The following is a 22,307-nucleotide window of genomic DNA, read 5'->3' on the forward strand; positions in this document are numbered from 1 at the left end:
ATAATCATTGTTGCTTGATATGCATAGTGGAAAGTGAAAGAATCAGATGGAATTGAAAATGGTGTTATATGGGAAATAGGCGTGGTTGTAGTCCGATTTCGCCCATTTTCGCACTATGACATAGAAACATTAAAAGAACGTTACGCACCGAATTTGGTTGAAATCGGTTAAAAAGATCCCAAGATATGGGTTTTCACCTAAAAGTGGGCTGTGCCACGCCCACTGTCTAATTTTGAACGCGGTTCCTACAAAGTCATCTTATACCATCCCAGAGATAAAATTTAATGTCTCTGGCGTGTTTCGTGCTTGATTAATCGCGCATTTAGTAGTTTTTAACAGTACCGTTATATGGGGAGTGGGCGGAGTTGCCACCCGATTTCAACTATTTTCACACTGTAGGTAGAGGTTCTAAAAACTTGCAGTGAATTTTGTTATTATAGCATTAGCGGTTTAGGAGATATGTACATTAAACCTATTAGGGGCGGGACAACGCCTACTTAAAAAAAAAATTTAACTGCCCCTCCCTAATGTTATCCTGTGTACAATATAACAGTCTTGTATCTAATTGCGGAGCTTAGTTATGGCAATTTATTTGTTTTTGATTAATGGCGTTTTGTGGCCGTGGCAGTGGTCCGATTACGCCCATCTGCAATACCAACCGTCTCCCGGTACCAAGAAACATGTTTACCAAGTTTCATAAAGATATCTTAATTTTTACTTGAGTTAGAGCTTGCACGGACGGACGGGCGGACAGACAGTCACCCGGATTTCAACTCGTCTCTTCATCCTGATCATTTATATATATGTAACCCTATATCTAACTCGATTAGTTTTAGGTGATACAAACAACCGTTAGGTGAACAAAACTATTATACTCTGTAGCAACAGGTTGCGAGAGCATAAAAATACAATCCCCGAACCAATTGTTTAGATCAGATCACTATAGCATATAGCTGTCATACAAACTGACTGATCAAACTCAAGTCCATGTATGGAAAACTTTTTTATTTGATAAGGTAGTTTCATGTAATTTGGTGCAGTTTATTTACCAAGGGAGCACTACAATTTCCGAACAAATTGTTCAGATTGGACAACTATAGCTGCAATACAAACTGATCCACCAAACTCCAGTCCTTGAATTGAAAACTTTTTTAATTAAAAAATTATATATACAGGATATCTTAAGTTACTTTATATTAAGTTGTCTTATAATGTTGCGTTAAGCTATTTTATGTTATGTAAGATTCATACAATAAACATTTCCGTTACGTAAGTCCGATCCCTCCAATACTACTAATATGAGTAGTTACTTTACTAACGAAATAAAGCGATTAAACAAATTACAACAAATATACATAAAAACATATGTACAATGCGTCGTAAAATTGATGGCATTTTCAACACCCAATAATATAAACGATTATGAAATGACGGAACTGTGTAATCTGTGTAATTATCGCCGCGCAAATGTAATCCAGTACATCAAAATGAGCTGTCATCATCATTTGCATAGTTGCTTTCACATAACACTAAGTCAAATAAATATGTATGTATGAGCATACATACTAAGTACTTAGTTTGAGTAAAAGAATGGAAAAAGTATTAAGTAATCTTTATGTGCATACAATTAATTAATTAATATGCTAATAAATATTCATATGCGTATATATGTATGTATTTATCTATGATATGTAAGCAAATATTATGAATGGTGGTTTGAGTCTCAGTAGAGTCAAAGTCAAGTGTCGATGGAATAGGATGTTTATGAGCTAGTGACTCATCAATAATATGACCGGTTTTAAAATTACTTGATGATGTATTTGTAATGCTTTAAAAAAATCAGACAATTAAAATGAGAAGACGACACTTATTGCATAAGAAACGTTGCAAATATCAAAACTGCACTTAACTGAAAAATTTATTTCGAATGGATTAAAAATAATAATCAATTAAATAATTATTGTTATGATATTAATTATTGCCATACTAAGCTGTCCCCCACCCATCATGCGGGAAGAGACCTGCCAGAGTATATGCAAGAGACCTCCCGTCCACCTTTCACTTTAGAGGAAATGAACACGTCCGTGAGCACGTCAAAGACCAAAACAGCCCCTGTTTCTGTTGGTATACTGGTGGAAGTGCTGAAGTTAATCGCCAAAGAATGTCCGCGCTTATTGCTATCCATCTACAATACATTGTTGGATGAGGGTATTTTCTCAGAAGTATGGGAGAGACAGCATTTGACCCTGATAGGCAAAGGTAAAGGAGATTCAGAAACACCTTTAGCACACAGAGCTTTATGCGTGTAGATACGGCAGGAAAGCTGCTGGAGGCATTCGAAGGAACAACTTCTCAAGGCCAATAGTCCTCCTCGCAACAATAACGCAATAGTGCAACGCATTCAATTCAATAGCATTCAATAATAGGATCGTTTCGATCTGCATTTTTTACACTGCAGTGAACACGAAAAAGCAGACGTTCTTCTGAGAAGTTACCGTCTAAATCAGTGGAATAAACCCTTTGCAATCTTTTATCCTTTTCTTCGACTTCAGACACGCTTAGTTTCGTCAAGTTAGTAATAAAATTCAATTTATTGTAAAGTAACTTGTAAGCATTCCGTTGTTTTTTGAGTTCTTCTGACAAAGTATCATTTATTACCAAAAAAGTAATGATTCTGAAATTTTTGCGACCGTTTTGTTGCATCTCTTCACCTGTATTAGTCTCGCTAGGTAGTAGCTTACACTTTCGAATGCGTCGATAATATTTTTCATATTCCTGTACAAAGGACAGTGCTTTGGCTTTCTTTTCGAAATCATCGAAGTCATCTCGAGTTTCGCCAATAAAATGTATTAGTACCTCACACAGTTCTGTAACAATGATAATGTCAATTTCCACACTCTGAAGTTTTTTACTTGTGGCGTTAATACAAATCCAGAAAACATTCCCAAAATACAGTCATGATGGCCGTTTCAAAACGTTACAATTTTAAACGAATACCTCTTGCTTCGCACATTATGGCTCTCTTCTGTTGTGTGTCATTTTCGATGGAGACTAACGCTTTATGGATATCATTTCACAATTCGCGTAAACTTTTGGATGCGTCTGCACGAGTTGTTGATAGACTTTTGACGGTGAAATGGGCTTGAAGTAGTTCACAACGCTGAGTAGATGCTGCAAAGAAATGATACAACTCTTGGAGTAGAGAAAAGAACGATCAAGCCTCTTGGCTGCTTTCAGCTGCACATTCACATACTAAATTAAGCGAGTGTGCTGAACAGGGAAAAAATTCGGCAAGTTATATATGCCTGATATGTTAGCTGCGTTGTCATAGGATTGCCCTCGGCAGTGTGAACTGTCGATTACGAATTCAGCAAAAATTGAGATAGCAACATTTGTCATTTGTTGAGATTTATGGCCTTTGTTTGGAATGAACGACGTTCTACAGGTGAGCCATTTGGTAGGTCATATCTGGTTACATAAGTGTGCTGGCCTATGTGAGATATATCCGGCGTAGAGTCGATGATCGGAGAAAAATATTTCGCTGCTAATATTTCAAAACCTTGTTGTCCATAAGCCGAATGAATTCTTCACATGTTGTTGACGACAGTTTGCTCCTATGTCTTGAGCCGGAATTACCATAAAGTGTAATGTGTTTGGCTAAGAACGGATCGAACTCAGCGATAAGTTCTAAGGACATCAAATAATTTCCAATGGGAAATGAACCAAATTTCTCGTCGTGTTCTCCGAAAGGCAAACCACGTGCTGCAAGCGCTTTTACACATGCAGCTACTCTTTTTTTAGAATGTTTCTCCAGTAATATATTATGTCATCTAATTGCATTGTTAATGCGCGGTCAATGCGCCCTAACGTGTTGCATTGTTCGCCCATATGCAGGACATATAATTTGTGAGCAGACGAATTCTCATGTGTTGATACTCGATAACAGGATTTTTTTCAATTATTAAAACCTTCCTTTATATCAAACTGACTTTCCCCGCCATTACACAGAAGACAAGGTCCACAAAAACACATCCAGTACTTTCGGAATAAATTAGCCACTTTTGCGGAACCATGTGGCCGGTCATGATGTGCAATTTGGGTAGTCTGCTATATCTCTTTGTTATCATCAGTGACTTTTTGTCACGATTGGCCAGCCTAGGCTCGGGCCTACAGGGCCTTAAGGCGAATCCGCCACTGCTTGAACCAGTTCTATGAAATTCCAGCAAGAAGGAATTTTAAACGTCGAAATGCCCCCTCGTTGGTTCTGCAGAGGACATCACCGTCGTTGCTGAGCTGATGCTGCTTACTGTGTTTCCTACATCCCGCTGGAGGTGAACATGCAAGTTCATTCAGAAACTATCCAAACGACGAAAACCCTAAAATACCACGGTATAAGAATGGATAACAAAATGACGCAGTGGGCTCAAATTCAGCATGTTGCTTAAATGTCAGCCAATATAACCATGCCACTATCAAGATTTATGGCAAACACCGGAGGTCCGTTTGCAAGCAGAAGGAAACTGCTCATGGACACGACACAGTCAGTGCTACAAGTATTATATAGTAGCGAAATATGGGCCGATACATTAAATGTGAAACTTTTGCAGAGGACAGCAGCCTTCAGAGTCACCTTGGCGAACCGCACTGTAACCGATTCCACAGCGCTGGTGATAAGCGGCGTCATTCCAATATATCTTTTCCCAAAGGAGAGAAGACAATTCTGGTTATGGAAGAAGAACGGCATCGAAATACACATGAACACAAGACAACACACAAAGAAGCAAACACTTGAGCTCTGACAGGATCGGCAGCGCAAAGGAAGATGGACCGTCAAATTAATCAAAGATATAGAGATCTGTCACAGTATAAAACACGGCGTGAACCACTACTTAATACAGATGCTCTCCAGTCATGGGTATTTCCGCACATATCTGTAAAAATGGGAATAACAGAAAGTCCTGCATGTATTTACGAAGACGAAGCACGACGCAAACCATGCCTTTTTCAAGTGCCGACGATGAACAAAACAGCGGAGAACATTAGAAAAAAAGTTTGGAGAACTCAAAAAGGGGAAATCTAGTAAAAAAAAAATGATAAACATCAACGTAAACTGGCAGAAAATTATCTTGCATGTGGAATATGTACCTCGCACTAAAAAAAAGGACTCCGGCCCCGGAGAATTCGAGTCAATAGACGGTGAGCCAAACAGGTCCATCTTGAAAACTATGAATTGAAGAAATGCGACAGCGGTCGCGGGATAATCCTGTCACATTGAAGCAACTTAATGTCAACTATGCCATAATAGGATATAATGATCTTGGCTGCCACTTGTTGTGAAAATTATTATTGAAAATATTAACTAAATGAAGAAATACTACAAAAAAAACCGATTTTAGAAAGCTTTTGATTATATTTGTTAGAGCAGGGATGCCACCTGTTAAAACAATTAAAATTTTAATTTTAATTAAATTGAAAAATTGGTATCGTACTAAAGAGTTGTAAGAAGGTTTGCAGCTGGTAATACAAGTATTTATGTAATATAATATTGATTATGTTTTAGAGAATAGTTGCCACCTTTTTTTTAAATTTCTTATTCAAGTACATTTATGAAATAATGTGCTATACGTACATACAACTATACTGATAAAAGAAAAAAATATTTCCCAGCGATAATACTTAATAAAGTTGCCACCTAACAAATTTAATTTCAATAAATAAATTATACAATATATTAGATTATATATGTATGTATATAAGTAATGAAAGGTTAAGTGGATTAAGAACGTTTTGATTTAAAAAAAAACTTTGACAATAGTTGCCACCTTTTTAAATTACTATGAAATTTTTGAAATAAATTACTGTAAGGGCGTAAAATCAAACTGGTATACAAAAAAAAGAGAAATATCCCAGCGAAATTAATTAAAAGGGTTGTCACGTGAACAAATTTATTTCCATAAAGATATGTTTCCAATAGGACGAGCATTTAATGTATGGTAATTAAGTTATAACAAACCGAACATACTCGTATCCTTACTACATTGTGATAAACAAAATTGTGAATAGAGTTGTAAATAATGTATTACACAAATTATTGAATTAACATTTGCATTAAATTTTTGAATTAAAAAATTCGCAGCCCTGAAATAATTTATAAATTTTAATTTTACGGAATCCCTTAGCTTTGTATTGTTATTTTTCAATCGAACATTTATCTCTCTATGTTAAACAATAAAAATGGCTTCAAGATATGTGGTGAAAGGTTAGACTAATCATAATCATTTAAGAAAGACTTTGAAAGACTTTCTCCATGACAGAACAGATACCATATACTCGGCTCTTTCCCATTGCCCACAAAGAGTCTAAAACGCTTGTACTACCATATAATACTCGAAAAAATATATTATAACCTACATATACATATATATAAATACTGCAATATTAATTGCCCCTTTCTTCATGCATGCACGAGCGCTGAAGCAAACCGACAACCTATTCCATTAACAGTTACTTGCCTGTTCGATCAACTGATTAGCATGCAAATTCGCCCCATCCACATGGATAATTATTGGATTAATCCTAGGATTCGTGTATAAATTAAAATACAACTGATTAATAATTTCAATTTGAAAACAACACACAGAGAGAGTTGACATATTATTCTTTAATTCCATTTATATTTCAATTTTTTTAAAATTTTATTTCATAATTTATATTTCTTTCTTTCTTATGTTTGCAATTTTTTTTCTTTTGGTTAACTTGTGATGTGATAATTTACTTGGATTTGCATATCAACAATGAAAATGACTTTGGACAATTACTGACTCACATACAAGTTGTATAGAATATAATTGAAGACATTCAGCGGACGATTTGGTTGTAGCGTCTCAGCCGTCGTTGTGAGTATTTAAAGGGGTTTTCAGTATGTCCATGGTCATTTCTTGAACGATAAATAAGATTATAAAAATGTTATATTTTGGGTACTTAACTACAGTCATGCCGTTATTTTTTCCAAAACTTTAACGTTAATTAAAAAAAATAGTCGTAAATTACAGGCGTTTTTCGGCAATCGGCTTCACTCGACTTTAAAAGCTCATAATACAGCACGACTTTCTGATCCCACCAAATACAGAGCATTATCTTGGCAACATGAATTTTCGACTTTGCCGTTGATATGGCAAAGCAAAATCGTCTCTCAACGTAACATATCTTGGCTTTAATTCATATGACACCCAATATCCTTTTTTGAATATATTAGCTGCCTTTAAACATTTGAAATGACTGCTGGAGTGACTTCCTCTCTCTTTCTCTGCGAGCTCTTCTTGTGTCTGGCAACGATCTGATCGATTAATGCTACGATTTCCTCATCTTTAATATTTTTTGGTCGCCCAGGGCGTTTTTCGTTCCAAGCCAAAATCAGCACTTTTAAATCGTGCAAACCTCAGCAACGTACGCGAGTCTTAGCTCAGCTACAGCATGTTAACCATAAATTTCAGGGAGTGAAAATGAACATTATAGTTGATGAACAATATAGCTGAGTATATGAATTTTGTTTCATTGTAGTTAAAAAACTCATGCCAAGCCAGGCTGAATCGTGACCGTTCAGCCGATTACGTTGGTGAAGAAGATAGTAAAATGGTTTAAGGAATCAATTCCCGTTGTATAACAGCAGTATAGTTGAGGAAAACAATTAGTTTCTCTTTTGGCCGACCATAATCGGGTTTCGGCTGCAGCTTCTTTTTATAAGGGGTTAGCTACAAATTATTACAAATTTTTTTCTCAGTAAATTATTTTATTTTATAAAAGTAAAAATATAGCATCGTTGAGATAATCCCAAATCCATGGATAATCATCTAAAATCAATCGGACAAAAAAAATTAGTTTAATTAATAGATAATCCTGATCAAATTTTCTAAATTAAAAAATTGCGGTCACAGGAATTTTTTTTCCAGTTTTCCGGGAAAAGCCAACAGTTAACTATTTATAAAAATTCAAAATTAAAAAAAAAATCTCTCGATCATGTTTCATGAAAAAGCATGCTTTCATTTAAAAGCAATATAAATTTCATTAAAAGCTACCGAGCGGTTTTGGAGCTACAGTGGTATTCTAGATCTTATACATATATCTGACTATCCCTAACTCCATAAGCCATTTCGGAATCAATATTTCCTTTAAAGCGCCGACTGATAATATTAAAACTTTGAAACCTTTATATTATGTCCTTACAATCTAATTGATTGTTAAGTTTCAAATTCCGATAATAATTAGGTTTCGTTTTTTAAGTTATCGAAGTGATGACAAGGAACAAATAGCGTTCTGAAGCATAAGCTTCTTCTGAGCCCAGTGGGTAGTTGGATCACTGGTTGGATCTTCTTCAAATATACCACTAACGATATCAATTTAGCAGTGTTGAAGTCTAGAAAAGTACGTGTTCTGTGGAACACCCAGAAATGTACAGTTCAGACATTCGTGAAAAATGTATCGAACAATTTCGTAATCTTCGTAAGTTCGAATAATATGAATGTAGAGTGCTGATGTTGGATGGTTTTTTGAGTATGGTATTATCTACGAAGGAACTCGAAGCAATTGTTATAAATTCGTGGCGGCCGTCGAGTGTGCAACGCAGATTTTATAAAAGACTCTGACGCCAGCTATCCCATCTATATGCTACTGACATGAACTCAACCGAATTGAAGAACTCTGTATATACAAGTACAGGTTTATATGTATTTATTCCACACTTATAGAGTATATATTCTTATATATTCATGTATATGAATTTAATAAATTTATTTCAAAAATTAAAAATGCACTGGCAGATGGGTTGGATAATTGTCGGCGATGAATCAATCGTTAGCGGGCACCTTTATGTCCAATACTTGTACTGGAGTCGCTGGGTGTGTGAAGCAGAGTGGCAGCAGGCTGGTTGTACGTTTTGTTTCTTTCATAATATTTTATAGCAACTTTCATATAAATTTGTAAATTTTTATAATTTTAATCATTCTTTAAATTTTTTTATTATTTTATTTTTATTTTTTCTTTCTACCGCGCATTGTCTTGTGCATGCGAATATGCTAATTCGTTTGCTGAATTGTTAATTGAGCGTCGATACACAAATCGGGCTGTGTCTGTTTCCAGCTCCCCAGTCTACTATTTGTCTGGGAGCGGTGACAGGCGTTCTTTTTTGTGCTTATTGTTGTTGTTAAACATTTGTCAGTTGGCTGAGTGCTGTCAGCACAGCACACGTACACTTATACATACATAGATGGAAGCACACACGCCAACACATACTTTCGTGACACTACATGACACGGCTTCATAACCCTGAAGACAAAAAACAAATAAAATAAACTTCCACGCGTCTCCCAACACACCGATTGTTGCTCGTGTGAAAGATCCCCGGCAAGTGGTGAAAAAAAAAGTTGCGTGTGCCCCTGTTCAATCACCGAGAAAGAAAGCAAAAATTAAAACAATAAAAAAATAACCAAATAATGTTTATAGCAAAAGTTCCTAAAAATCAACATCGAAACAAAGTTATAAAAAATTTGAACTAATTAACATAAAGTTTACAAGTTTAACTAGTTGCTTGCTTTCGTGCCTTGTTTTTGTTCTTTTATTTTCTAAACAAATTTGCATTGATGAGACAGAGACAATGGAAGAAAGGCAACGCATAAAAAATATAACGAGGAATACGAAGAAGCAGAAGAAGAAGCATTGACTGCAAGTCGCCAAGTTCATAAAAACACGTCTTACCTTAGCCTCTGCTGCAGATAAGGGGCATCTATTTCAACAAAAAATATTTTTTTTTTAGGTAATTGGAGTGTCTAACCGCGAAATTTTAATTTTAAAATTCTAGGAAATTTTGTGAATTTCCACCGATCCGCTGTTTTGAAACTGAGCATGAAATTTGATTTGATCACTTTACTACAGAGACCATCATGTATGGAAAGGTGTGAAGCTCTCTGATTGAACATTGCCCTGTGCGTAGAAATGTGGTTTATAGAGCTAAGAAAGTCATTATACGCATTTTTCACAATATTTGCAGTATTATAGCTAATTGATATCCATCAAGAAAATAGAGGAGATAAGACTGCAAAATAATACTTGCCAAAATAAATTAACTTTCATAGCATTTGTATGAAATGTCATGCCCTCTTTGCTTTCATCACGTCACAAACTAATGTATTTTTCTGCACCGAAGCTACAGGTGCATTTTGAATAGCAACTATATGTATAAATAAATCTGAATGTGTATTGGTGTTGTCTGTGTAGCTTGGGTTGATTGTATACGTTTCCGTTTTTGTATATGTTTACTTAAATTTTATTGATTGTACATGTATTTGTGTGTTTGTGTTAATGTGAGCACAGATTTGTTTGGCGTTAAGTCGTGTTTGAAACCAATTGAAATTTGTTTGCGCCCTGTAATAGGCTACGAAATAGTGAATGCTTGCTCTCAAAGCTTAGCTTCAAATGTAAAGTAAAAATTAAGTTACTAAATGAAATTTTAGAACTACGTGACACTCTGTAATATACTATATATTATATGTATATACTATCTGCGGCTTTAACTGACAGTATATAAAAATATTACAAATATCAATATTTACTTATATAATATATTTGATTTTGCATAGATTCTGATGAATTCACTACGTGGAATTTGTGGTCTTACAGTATAAATACACGCATAATCAGATTAACGAACTTTAAAATTCATAAATTTTAGATTCAAAATTAAATTTTAAATTTTGTAATACCAAAATTGGAAGAAAATATTGAAAATTTATTTAAATTTTTAATACAAGACGTTGGAATTAAAAATCTAATTAAAATTTAAAACCTAATTTTAATCCCAATGTCGGAGTTAAAAAAAAGATGTTGGGATTAAAAATTAAATGTTCAATTTTTAATTTTTAATTATATGCTTCGAATTAAAATATATTTTTTATCAGGTACTTGGGATTAAACATTGATTTTTAATTAAACTAATTGTTTTTAAATTTTTTTAATTTGGTGAGTTAATTAAAATAATTATTTTTTAATCTTTTAATTAAATTATTTTTAAGGATTAAACATTTATTTTTAATTAAACTAATTGTTTTTAAATTTTTTAATTTGGTGAGTTAATTAAAATAATTATTTTTTAATCTTTTAATTAAATTATTTTTAAGGTTTTTAGTTTAAACATTATTATTTTAATTATTTAATTTGGTTAGTATTAAAATAATTAACGAACGAAGCTTTTTTTTCAAAAATTAACAAAATGTCAGTCTCAGGAAATTTTTTTCTAGATTTTTGTAAAAAAATCATTAATTGATCGAAATCGAAATTTTTGAGAAAAAAAAATCCTTCGATCAAGCCCGAGTTTATTATGTATTCTAAGAACTGTATTAATTAAAGTATACTAAGTTGTTTTCGAGTTACAGTTGTCACCAGTTCAAAAAACATAGTTTTGCGGAAAACGCATTTAAAGTTTTACCTACTTGCTCTCGAGCGGTTTGAAGTGTCCGAGCGCTCTTTGTTATTTGTCGAATAACTCAAAGAGTATTTATCGGATCAACTTGAAATTTTTAGAGAACATTTTCAAGATGTTACACTTAACGAAAAACTGACTACCCCTACTTTCTCTCTATGCTCTGTTGATTTTCATAGATTAGCTATCATCATATACCACTTCTATGAGAAGTTTATGACACCGTGAGTGTTTCTAAAGTTTTTCTTAAAATCATTTCCAATTAGTTTAGAAAAATATACAAATGTTGTCCGCCATGGATATTAATTTAATATGGAATTAAGTATACAATAAAACACAGCTGGCGTTCCTTAACTCTCAATCAAATAAGAAATTAAGTAAGGATTTCAATGTAAAGTTATAATAACGATTTGCAAGTGGTCTTCCGTTTTTTTCATATTTTGACCAAAAATATATAAGTCGTAAGTCTTTTATAGGTATAGGTCTTAACATATATATAATTTGGTAGGCGGTTTTTAAGGTTTTTAAGATGGTTACGTGATTTGAAATCATAATGGTTTAAAATTGATCAGCTCCATTATTCAATGTGATAGCAACAGGTTGAAGTAAAGACAAGGCTATTGGTACCCGTCTGTAAGTTAAAAACGCCAAATAGTTAAGGATTTAGCTTCACTCAATTCTCCGTGTAGCGCCAAGTTAGAAGGTAAAACAAAGCTGCAAGCACGCCATTTCGAGCTTGATCTTACATTTGCTTAATAGAGTGCTTGAGAACACTCTGCAGAAGGTGATGCTGAGCTTCCTTTTTAATTTACCTAAAATTATTATTAGCTTATAGCAGCAAAATTGATTTGTACGTTCGTCATTCTTAACCAAAAAAATTCTGTTTTTCGTTTTCACCAAAAAACGCTTTGAATGTTCAACTCACCAAACCACTCTCTGACTCGAACCAAATATACTCGTATATCCTTTTATACATTCTCAGACTCTTTCAACAAAGTTGGCTGCTTACACGAGCATTCCTAAAGCATCTATATGTATATGTGTAAGTAATTCGTTTAACAATCATAAAAAACGTTGGCTTTGATGTCCTTGTCTGATTACTTGTAATACGACAGCCGTTTCATATGGGTGTAAAACTTTACGTTTTGTTTGCTCAACATCAATTACGTCTCTTAAACTTTTCCACCAAACGCATAATCATAAATTGTAGTAAAATCTGGTGATTCAAAAAATATTCAAATATTTATAAATTGCTCTCCATTCATTCATATAAGCATGTCTGTGTGCCAGTATGTAAATATGATTGCCTTGTTAAGTTCGTAACTCAGACGCATTTCATGAGCTTTAATACGCTCATATGTGGAACCATGGAGACGACCATAGAAACTTGTGTGCTGAGGCCTTGCAAACCCAATGGTAAATCTAACGGTCTTTAGACTCAAATATAAAGACATGAATTTGGGGCCACAACAGGTTATGAAAGTCTTCCGTATGTTTCCGTATGGTTCTGTTACGCGGCATAAGGGCGCTTTTGAACTCACTCATGGGTATCGTACATTTTACTGTCTTCAGTCACCTGAAGACTTCTTTAGAGTTGTTTACTCTCTTCAAATTTTGAAATGTGTTGCTTTTTGTTGCAGCAGATTACAGTATGTGCAAACCCCATATATATATTAATTATATTAATATATTCTTATTTAAGCGGCATTTTTATAAAAAGCAAAGATTTTCAAAAACAAAATAGAGCTCTCTAACATACCTTTAATTACTGGAGAGATTGCTGGTTATATTTCCTGCGAATATTTTTGTAACATAAACATTTTTACAAACTGTATCGACGAATTGGTGTAGAGAAAGGATTATGTTGGGAAAACTAATTTCATGGGAAAAACATTATTTTAACAATAGCCCTGCCATCTGTCTTCGTGAGTACAATGAGATTTACGAAAAGAGGAAAAGGTAGTAAAAAACGCCACTGGCAACTAGTGCCTTGGCTTCGACAAGAAGACAACGGTTCAAGAAACCAACCGCTTTTCCCAAGAAACAAGCTACGGTGATTAGGGTACTGATTCACGGATCTGTGTACTTTCGTGAACAAAATGTAGAGACACCAGAGCACCTACTTCTGGATTAGCCCGCAATCGCTAAAAGAAGTAATTAGGCTATTAGGCAAATAAATCCGGTGAGTGAAATTATTACAACCATCAACACAGCGGCTTTACTTAGCCTCTTTGATTTGACTGGATTAAACGAAGTGGTGCGATAACAGGCGAGGAAACAATTGACAACGGATCGAAGTGCAATTCTCAAATTACCACAAGCACACGCCCTTTTCTCTTCAAGAAACTACTCATTTGTCGGAACCGACGAAATCGGACCACAATGGTATTTAAGTGTCACACAAACTGAACGATCGAAATCAAGTTATTGTATGAAAATTTTTTGTATTATATCCTGAATATATATATAAATGATCAGCATAGTGAGCTGGGTCGTTTTAGCTGTGTTCGTGTTACCGTCCTCCCCAAGAAGCTACCGTACACACTGAACGATTGAAATCAGTGTTTGAATGGAAAATTTTTTATTAGACGAGATATCTCAATGAAAACATGAAAAACCTTTTCATTCGATGAGATATCTTCATAAAATTTGGCATGGATACTGCAGTCTCCGAATATATTGTGCAGATTGAACACTAAATCATATATGTAGCTACCATACAAACAGACTGATCAAAATAGTGTTCCTGTATGGAAAACTTTTTTATTTGTGACGGGTATTATAGCTTCGTCGCCACCGAAGTTTCCGTTTTTTCTTATCTTTTAATGAAATTGTGGAAGACGCAATTTATAAAGCCGACAACAATGGTTTCTCGAACAGTGAGTGGTTCTCTACACAATTAAGCTCAGACAAAACTACTTCATTAATGGTTTGATTTTATATTCCACTATAGGGTCAGCAGAAATATACATATATAGTACATATGTATATATATTTTATATTTGTTTCCAAAATATTATTTATATATATTTTAGTACATATGTTTCTATGTTTTCGCCACTATCCTTCCGACGCTCTTACCAACAGTTCGCCGTTTCCGTTCACAGCACAAAGGATCCAATGCAAATATAAAATTCAACCCCTGCAATCTGTTTGGCGAACTTCATTCACTTCATTTTGTTTGTATGTAAATAAATTTGTTTTGTATTTCTAATAAGCGTTTACAACTTGTGACATTTGTCCATTTTGCGCTTTGATTCATGCACTCCACCGAGCCAGCCAAGTGATGTCATCAACTCTGGCAAACGCGCATAACAATATTGTTGAAGGAAAATTCATATTTACACACTTAACCAAACACACACACATACAAATACACTTATATACATATGTACTTATGTAATGTTAGCAACTCTTAAGTATTAAATTTATGCGTTCGCTTGTCTGGGTCTCCGCGTCTCTGCGAGTAAAGATATTATCAAGCTTTCAATGTAGCCACAAATAATTTTCTGAAATGATAAATTAGTATCATTTGGCTGGCAGATAGTAATTTTGTTATGCTGAGTGGTCATTGGACAGCCAAGGAAAATGCAACTAGAGGAGATACAAATGTACATACATACATATATTATATGTATATAGATTTATGTTATGTTCTGTAGTGCAGTAGATGTGTATGTAAGTATAAACTATTCAAAATAATGTTATTGCATTTTGCTAAGTCCGTGAGAAATCGAGGAAGTATAATCATATTCGAAAAACTTTAACTCTTTGAACTTGAAAAAACTAAACTTCCATGGAAAGATATACAGTTGATATATTCAGTTCGCTCAGTTCTTGAAGCTTCTTTATTAAAGCTCATAATGAGCTAATAGTAGATATAAGTGGCGCCGATGTCACAGTTAATATTGTTGTTATTATTGTGTTCGCATTTTCCGGCGTGGACGGATGCTACTCACTTCCAATCTGTAGAAAATAGCGTATAGTACGTTCCTTCCGATATCATAACGAAGGACAATCGTTAATAGTCTGGAAGCAGCCGGGAAAGAGTCCGCCATTAAAGTATGGACAAAAACACCTCTAAGCTGCAGGAAAATTTATACACAATTGAACAAAGTCAAACTGTGCAGATTGGCGCGAACATGAACTCCTTAGGGGGGTGTACTGTTGCCTCTCCTGTGGACACTTACAGCAAATGAATTATCTCAGGCGATCTGCCATAACTTCAGCTCGTGTTAATAATGAGCCTCCATCTGGCATTACAATGGACCTGTAGGTCTATCAAATGTACCAATTATCTTTGGAATATAGCGATGAACAGCGATATTATTATTACATACGACGTTTGTTCAAAAAGTATTGCAAATTTTGTATTTCTTAAGAAAGTGTTTATTTATTCATAAATATCTGTTTTGTCACCTTCAAAGTAATCACCCCTAGATATAATCGAGGTTAACTATAACGACAACTTCTAATGGTTTTAAGAGTATATATATATATAAGTAGTATACTCCACATAACTGCTTCTTCAGGAGTTTGGATATCATTCGACCTGACTAAGGGCTAAGGGAATTAGCCGTACCACCTAACTGAGTAGGTACAATTATTATAAGTTTAGGAGGAGATGACACGCAGTCATGGGTACTGCAAATAATTTCCTCTTAGTAGACACAATTTGTAGTATGTACCGTTTAGCAGCTTAGTTGGTTTTGCTATTTTATAGCTGCTTGGAGTGTCAAGTGCTCATATCCATCTAATATTAAAATTTGGTGGGGTTAACAAGAGATGTAACAAATATTCTGCAAATCGCTTAAAAAGTTAAATGTTGCTTGTAAAAAGGCTTTGAGGGGAGGAAGAGGATGCTGCTAAGCATAGAAACAATAGACAGAGAGAATTGGGCAAAAACGAATACATGGAAGATGGCGCGGTCTCTATGACTAAGCCTTGTCATATTATACCTACGTCGTCAGTACGTTCGGTACTATATGATACCTGGATATTTAAATTTTTTGAAGGAATGCAAGGTACATTTTTATATCGAAACATCCTTCTGAATAGAATTTATATGGCATTGCATTCCTCATATTTTGCTTCTAAGTACCCTCCCTAATTTTTGATTTTGTGCTAAATATTCCAAGCAGCAACCGAACTACTAGTGAAGATCTCCTATACCACATCACTTGCATCGGGTAATAGAATTTAGGGAAAGAAGCAGTTTCGCAGTCAACATTATGGCATCATTGAACTAATTTGGGTCTTCAGCTGTCTTCTGTTTGGAAATGTCATTGTGGTATTAGGTACAAATTGTTCTGTGTAAGAGCTGACTTCTTGATCGCTCAGTGACCTATCCAAACCGCTGCAGCTAAGCAGTTACATACATCATTAAAATGACTTAACAGGGAATACACGACACGTTCTATGACGATGTTGAGTACACGCATGTTTCTGTAATTTTTTTTTCCTCATACAAGAAATAAGCAATTCTCACGTGCGTGGACTTCATTAGAACTGCATATTCAAATAAGTCACTATTATTTACTTCCTTGTTATGACTGGCATTGTCCACCCTCAACACAACACATGCACGTTCAGTTTCCGATCGCTTTTTGTTGCTCTTGTTGTTGCACTTCCAGGGTAATTGCTGTCATGGAACTGCAATTTGTGCTTTATTGTTTTGACTGCAACAAAAGTTCACAAAGTCCATAACAACAAAAACACGCGCAAAATTGTCAGAATTGTCGGGGCATCGATTACGGTGGCACGAACAACTAAACAAATACAAAAACAAACATTGTGCGCGACAGGGCGACCAACACGTTTCGGCCATCCATTGTCCGCTAAGTGCGCGCCGAGCACCATGAGTAAGGGAGCAAGTGAAGACCGCCAGTCTGGACGACGCGCTCCGAATACCCTGGGCAACGGCTGTCAAAACAATCGAACTCATCGGGCTCTTCTTTTTGTTGTTCTTTTTTTTCCCATACTGACAGACATATTTATTTAGTTATACTAGAAGTTGAAACTTGTTGTTTGTTGTTTTTATTGTTACTCCACTTTATGTTTGTGTTGACTACAGCTGCCACAAAGTGCAAACAAAGAAGTTCAAGACGGAACGAATTTAATGCATGCAAATATGCCATATGTCAGCGCAGACAGACACACAAAGGTACTAGTATATGTGTGTGTTTGTGCGTGTGCAGTGTCAGTAATGGCTAAAAAATAAATAGTGCAGCAGACGTTTCTTAAACCTGAAAGGAGCTGCTGTATTGGATTACCGCTGTGGGTTGCCTCTTTGCCGTCGACACTTCGGCTGTCTCGCGCTTTGCCACAGCTCTGGTTTCACTTTCTGCTGATGCCTAGGCAAATATAGCTGACTATAGGCGAGTTTTATTAAAATTACTTTATAATGCAGTTGTGTAGATTTCTATATGGATCATTGGTCCGCCTGCGTTTTGTAGCTTTATCGGCCCTTTAATTACCGAGTTAGCGGCAACCACCAAAGCGTGCGCACCCTGTGAGGTGGCTTTTGGGCAGTGCTATTGAGGAAATTTATAGAAATATTATCGAAACTAGCAGTTTCATGATCCAGACCGCTAGTAGTAATGAAATATAAAGTCGGTCGAAGAAAAGCTTAAAAAATATTTCCAAAAAAAGTCGTCAACCGTCAAGGAATCAAAGTAGTGCTTTTCTAATAGGTAATTGCCATGCGAAGGCGTCTTAAAAACTGTTGGAGTTTCACTTGTCCAATATCATCAAGAATTGAGCCAAAACTTGAAGTATGAGTATTCAAAATATATATTTTTGTTACAAAGCCACGATGTTCTCCACAGTTTTTTCAGGAAAAAATATAATTAGCTCGTAAATTTTGCCCAGTTAAGCTAATCATTGAAATCCGAGGTTTAACCGAAGGCTATTCTATGCTGGTTCTGCTATCGAAATATGCTTCTTCTTCAGAAAACTGGGCTATATTTCCAATTAAGCCACCCTCTGATTTTCTTCAACATTTTTTCAGACGTTCCTAATGTGATAAAAACCAATTTCCCATATGTCATTTTTGAAAGACTGCTGGGTATGCAAAGAGGTGTTTAGAGTCATGCGGGTACTTATTGCGCGCTTGCCATATATTTAGTATTTCGAGGGCGATTTTGCATAAGTAGGAGTTTAATTTGCTACAGTATCCAGAACGAAGTTGCGTAAGGGACACTCCAGATTCTCGGGGCAACTCGAGCTTTTTTTTTGCAGTGAGTGTTGGTTGTACTGGGAGAGAGTTGGTGAAGATGTTATTAGCTTCCCTGTGAATGGCGGTTACTACGTCTAAAATTTGTTGCGTCCAAAGTCTGGTCGGTGCACTGTTCAATGTTGTCGACGTAGCCAAGGAAAGACCTCTTGGACATGCACAGAGTTAGAGTTATGCCAATTCCCTCAACTGTCGGTTCTACATTACCGGTGTTGACCAGGGATTTTATCCGGGCAAGGGCTGTTATTTCGGTGATCTAACCCTCCTTGCATCGATAAGTAGTGTTTCGAGCATATTCGTCGTGTACTTCGATTTTTTAGATTGAGTTTAGGGATCATGATATTTCCCTACAGGGATAAATGTTACATACATATGCTTACTAGTCGCGAGTGCGATTGTTGTTGGCCTACGGCAGAAAACACCAGTATCCCCAAAGAACACTCTACGTACAAACACACACACACACGTACACATGCCACCGAATCACTGTAATTTATTTCGTCGATTTTATTTAATTTTTCACTTTAGAAGTCAATGCAATTGCTGCTTTCAGACAATTCTTTGAGTGCGGATTGCTTTAATTCACGCGCACTGCATTATCATAAACACCACCCACATGAAGAGTAAACACACACGCACACACACACTCATACATTTGTTTATGTTTATTGCTCGCGAATTAGTCATGAGTGGATTTGGTAGGTTTTTTTAGCCGTTTTTGTCGCTTTAGTTGTTGTATTTTTTGTCTCCGGCATGTAGTTGCTGCCATCTACCCACAATGAGAGTCGTAAAAATGATTTTTGCATCGACCACCAGAAATGCAAAGTAGCCGATCGTAAAAAGATTTAATGAAATTATTAATCACTTCAAGTCATAAAACTATATATATGAGTACGACTTGAATCTGTGACAATGACTTGATTTGTTTAGTGAACTCATAATGTAGAGATTGTTGATTTGCCCACTTCAGACATTTTGGCACACATAAAAAGTAATGGAGTATGATTTTTGAACACGTGATCGTATTGACTTAAGACTTTACATTAGCATCGATTTTTTGACAGAAAGACGCACATTAGTGACTCAATGAATGAATGAAAAGATTGTAAAAATAGTAAAGGTATAGAAAAACTGTAGAGTATTCTGTCACCAACAGGTTGATTGCGGTTCGTCGAAGAATCCTTCTGGTGGAGGAGTATACATACTGTCGCGAACTTTTCATAAGCTCCAGCTTTAGGTTTCTTGATCACTGCAGGTCTTTCAAGTGGAGGTGGTTGTCATAAAGGTAGCAGTAGATTTACTGCGTAGCCTCACTCAGAGTGGTGATTATCTACTCTAGTGAGAAGATGTCTAGACTTTTTGTCTAAAACGTCGAGTTATTTTACGATTAGACTAGTCTGGATGCCTGGCCACAGCAATATTGCATGAAACTTTAAGGCTCATCAGCTTGCTGTGACAGGTACTTCAGTCTCAATAACTGCGAAATAGGAACGGGTAGGAGCTCCGCTGACTTCTTGTTGTTCACTATAAGACTGTTGGGTCTCAAGCCAGCTCAGCAAACGTTGGTCACCTACTAGCAGCTGTGCAGTCGCATGGTCCTTCTGGCCCAGGCTAAATCGTAAGAGATCTAGTGAACTCTTCACTCTCAGTAAGGTTCAACTTTCAATGGTTGTAGAAGTTGTAACGAGATGCTCTCCGATCGGTATTCATGCGTTAAAATAGAACTTCTTACGTATACCAACTGCATTAGCTGTTTGGAGGAAGATGTGATAGTATCATCTCAACACTGTACATAATAGTCGAAATATGTTCCCCGTCATCCATCTAACCTAACCAACTTGTAGTCCAGTTTTAGATTAGGCAACGTGGAATTTATCTCATTTCTATGGCTTGAAAGCGCTTGACAGAAGTAATGCGGCAATGCTTCTCTCTAATCTAAAAGAAGTAGTTTTTGTGTTAGTAGCACTTATGAATAGTTTTCCTTGCTTTAATCATACTTAAAGTTATTCCAAATCACGTCGAGTTTCTTTTTCAATACCCAGTTTGATGCCGTGCCGTAAAGGAGCTGAGCCTGTGTAGAGCTGCCTATAACTTTGAAGCTGTTGACTAATGGAGCTGTCTTCTATTTAACTTGTTTACTTTCTGACTGGATATCAAGAATGAACTCTATGGTCTTTAAAGAGTTAATTGCAGTCCTTCATCAGCATAGCATTGACACCAGAAGCTCTATGGACATTTGTAGAAACTCAACCATTTTCGTGCTTATCGCCTAATTCCCAGTGAACTAATATGTAACGAGATTAATGACTATTTCCATAATTTTCTCAGCTGTATATTCACTGGAGATCGGTTTTAATTAAAACAATTTCATCAGATTCGTGTTCTTTTCACTCGTCAATGAATAAATCTTGCCTCTTTTAGATTCCAATCTCAGACAGGATACGTTTTATTCCCTTTGTTTAAAACATATAATATCCTGATTGAAAGTTGTTTCCTCAGAGCTCCGGTCACAGCTTCCTCACATTTTCAAGTGTAACAACAGAAAATATTGACATCCGCTCCTGAGATAACTTATCCAGGAATCAACAACTTGTTTTTATACTTGATACCTAGTTGGTTGAGGCCTATCACGGTTTCAATCAATGATAAAGACCGATTTAACATGTTTAAACAAAGTTACAAAGTTGTAATTATGATCTGTTAGAAGTTGTCGTAGGCTTTAGATAGATGCAGAGAGAGAAAGAGAGAGAGAAACAAAGTGAAAGAGGTTAAATTTAAATGATTAAAGAATATGTGGATTCGAGTGAGTCTGCATTTTGTCTGGGCGGTGGTTGACTGTGGTAACTGTAATTAGTGAGGTAAACAGAGATTTACTAAGTATATGTGACGTTCGTTGTAATTTCAGATTATTATCAAACAAATGAGGGCAAAGAGGTAACCTAACTATTCTAGCTTAGCCAGTAGAAGAAGGACTTAGCTGTTCTTAGACAGCTTGTGAAATTGATATATCGGTTAGAGATGAAATAGGAAGCATAAGGCTATGATATCTTAAATCTCTTGAGCGCTCAATAACAAAGCTAAATAACATTTAACAAACGCAACCTATGTTTAAGAGAATTACATGCTTGAATCGCAACAAAGACTGTGTTCGAATTAATTCCACACACATGCGCTTACATAAAAATCGCGTACAAAGCGTCGCTGCGAGTCACGCATGCCGAGTACAAAAGTATTCGTACAAATATGACAATTTGACATGTACGCATCTCAATTCCCCGAGCGCGCCACACGTACTCACTCCAAAAATGGCAATGGCAATGCCAATGGCGCTTCAAACTGTCCAACCAGAAAGATGGGCTGCAGCACTTCCGTCAACTAATCGCTGCATGGATGGTGGTGCTCGCAAAAAATAAAATAAAATAAATGAAAATCCACAGAACAACAGTATACAGTTAAGACAACAACAGTCATTGTGGAAAAAGGCAGAAAAACTATAGGCGCGCGTTGGTCGCGTGCGCGCTTGCGTATTGTTAGTATAGCTACGCAACGCGCACATATAATACTGTGAAGCGCGGCGTACCGCTTGACGCTGTCGACATATGG

This window comes from Bactrocera oleae, chromosome 4 (genome assembly GCF_042242935.1).
Source record: "Bactrocera oleae isolate idBacOlea1 chromosome 4, idBacOlea1, whole genome shotgun sequence".
Lineage (NCBI taxonomy): Eukaryota > Metazoa > Arthropoda > Insecta > Diptera > Tephritidae > Bactrocera > Bactrocera oleae.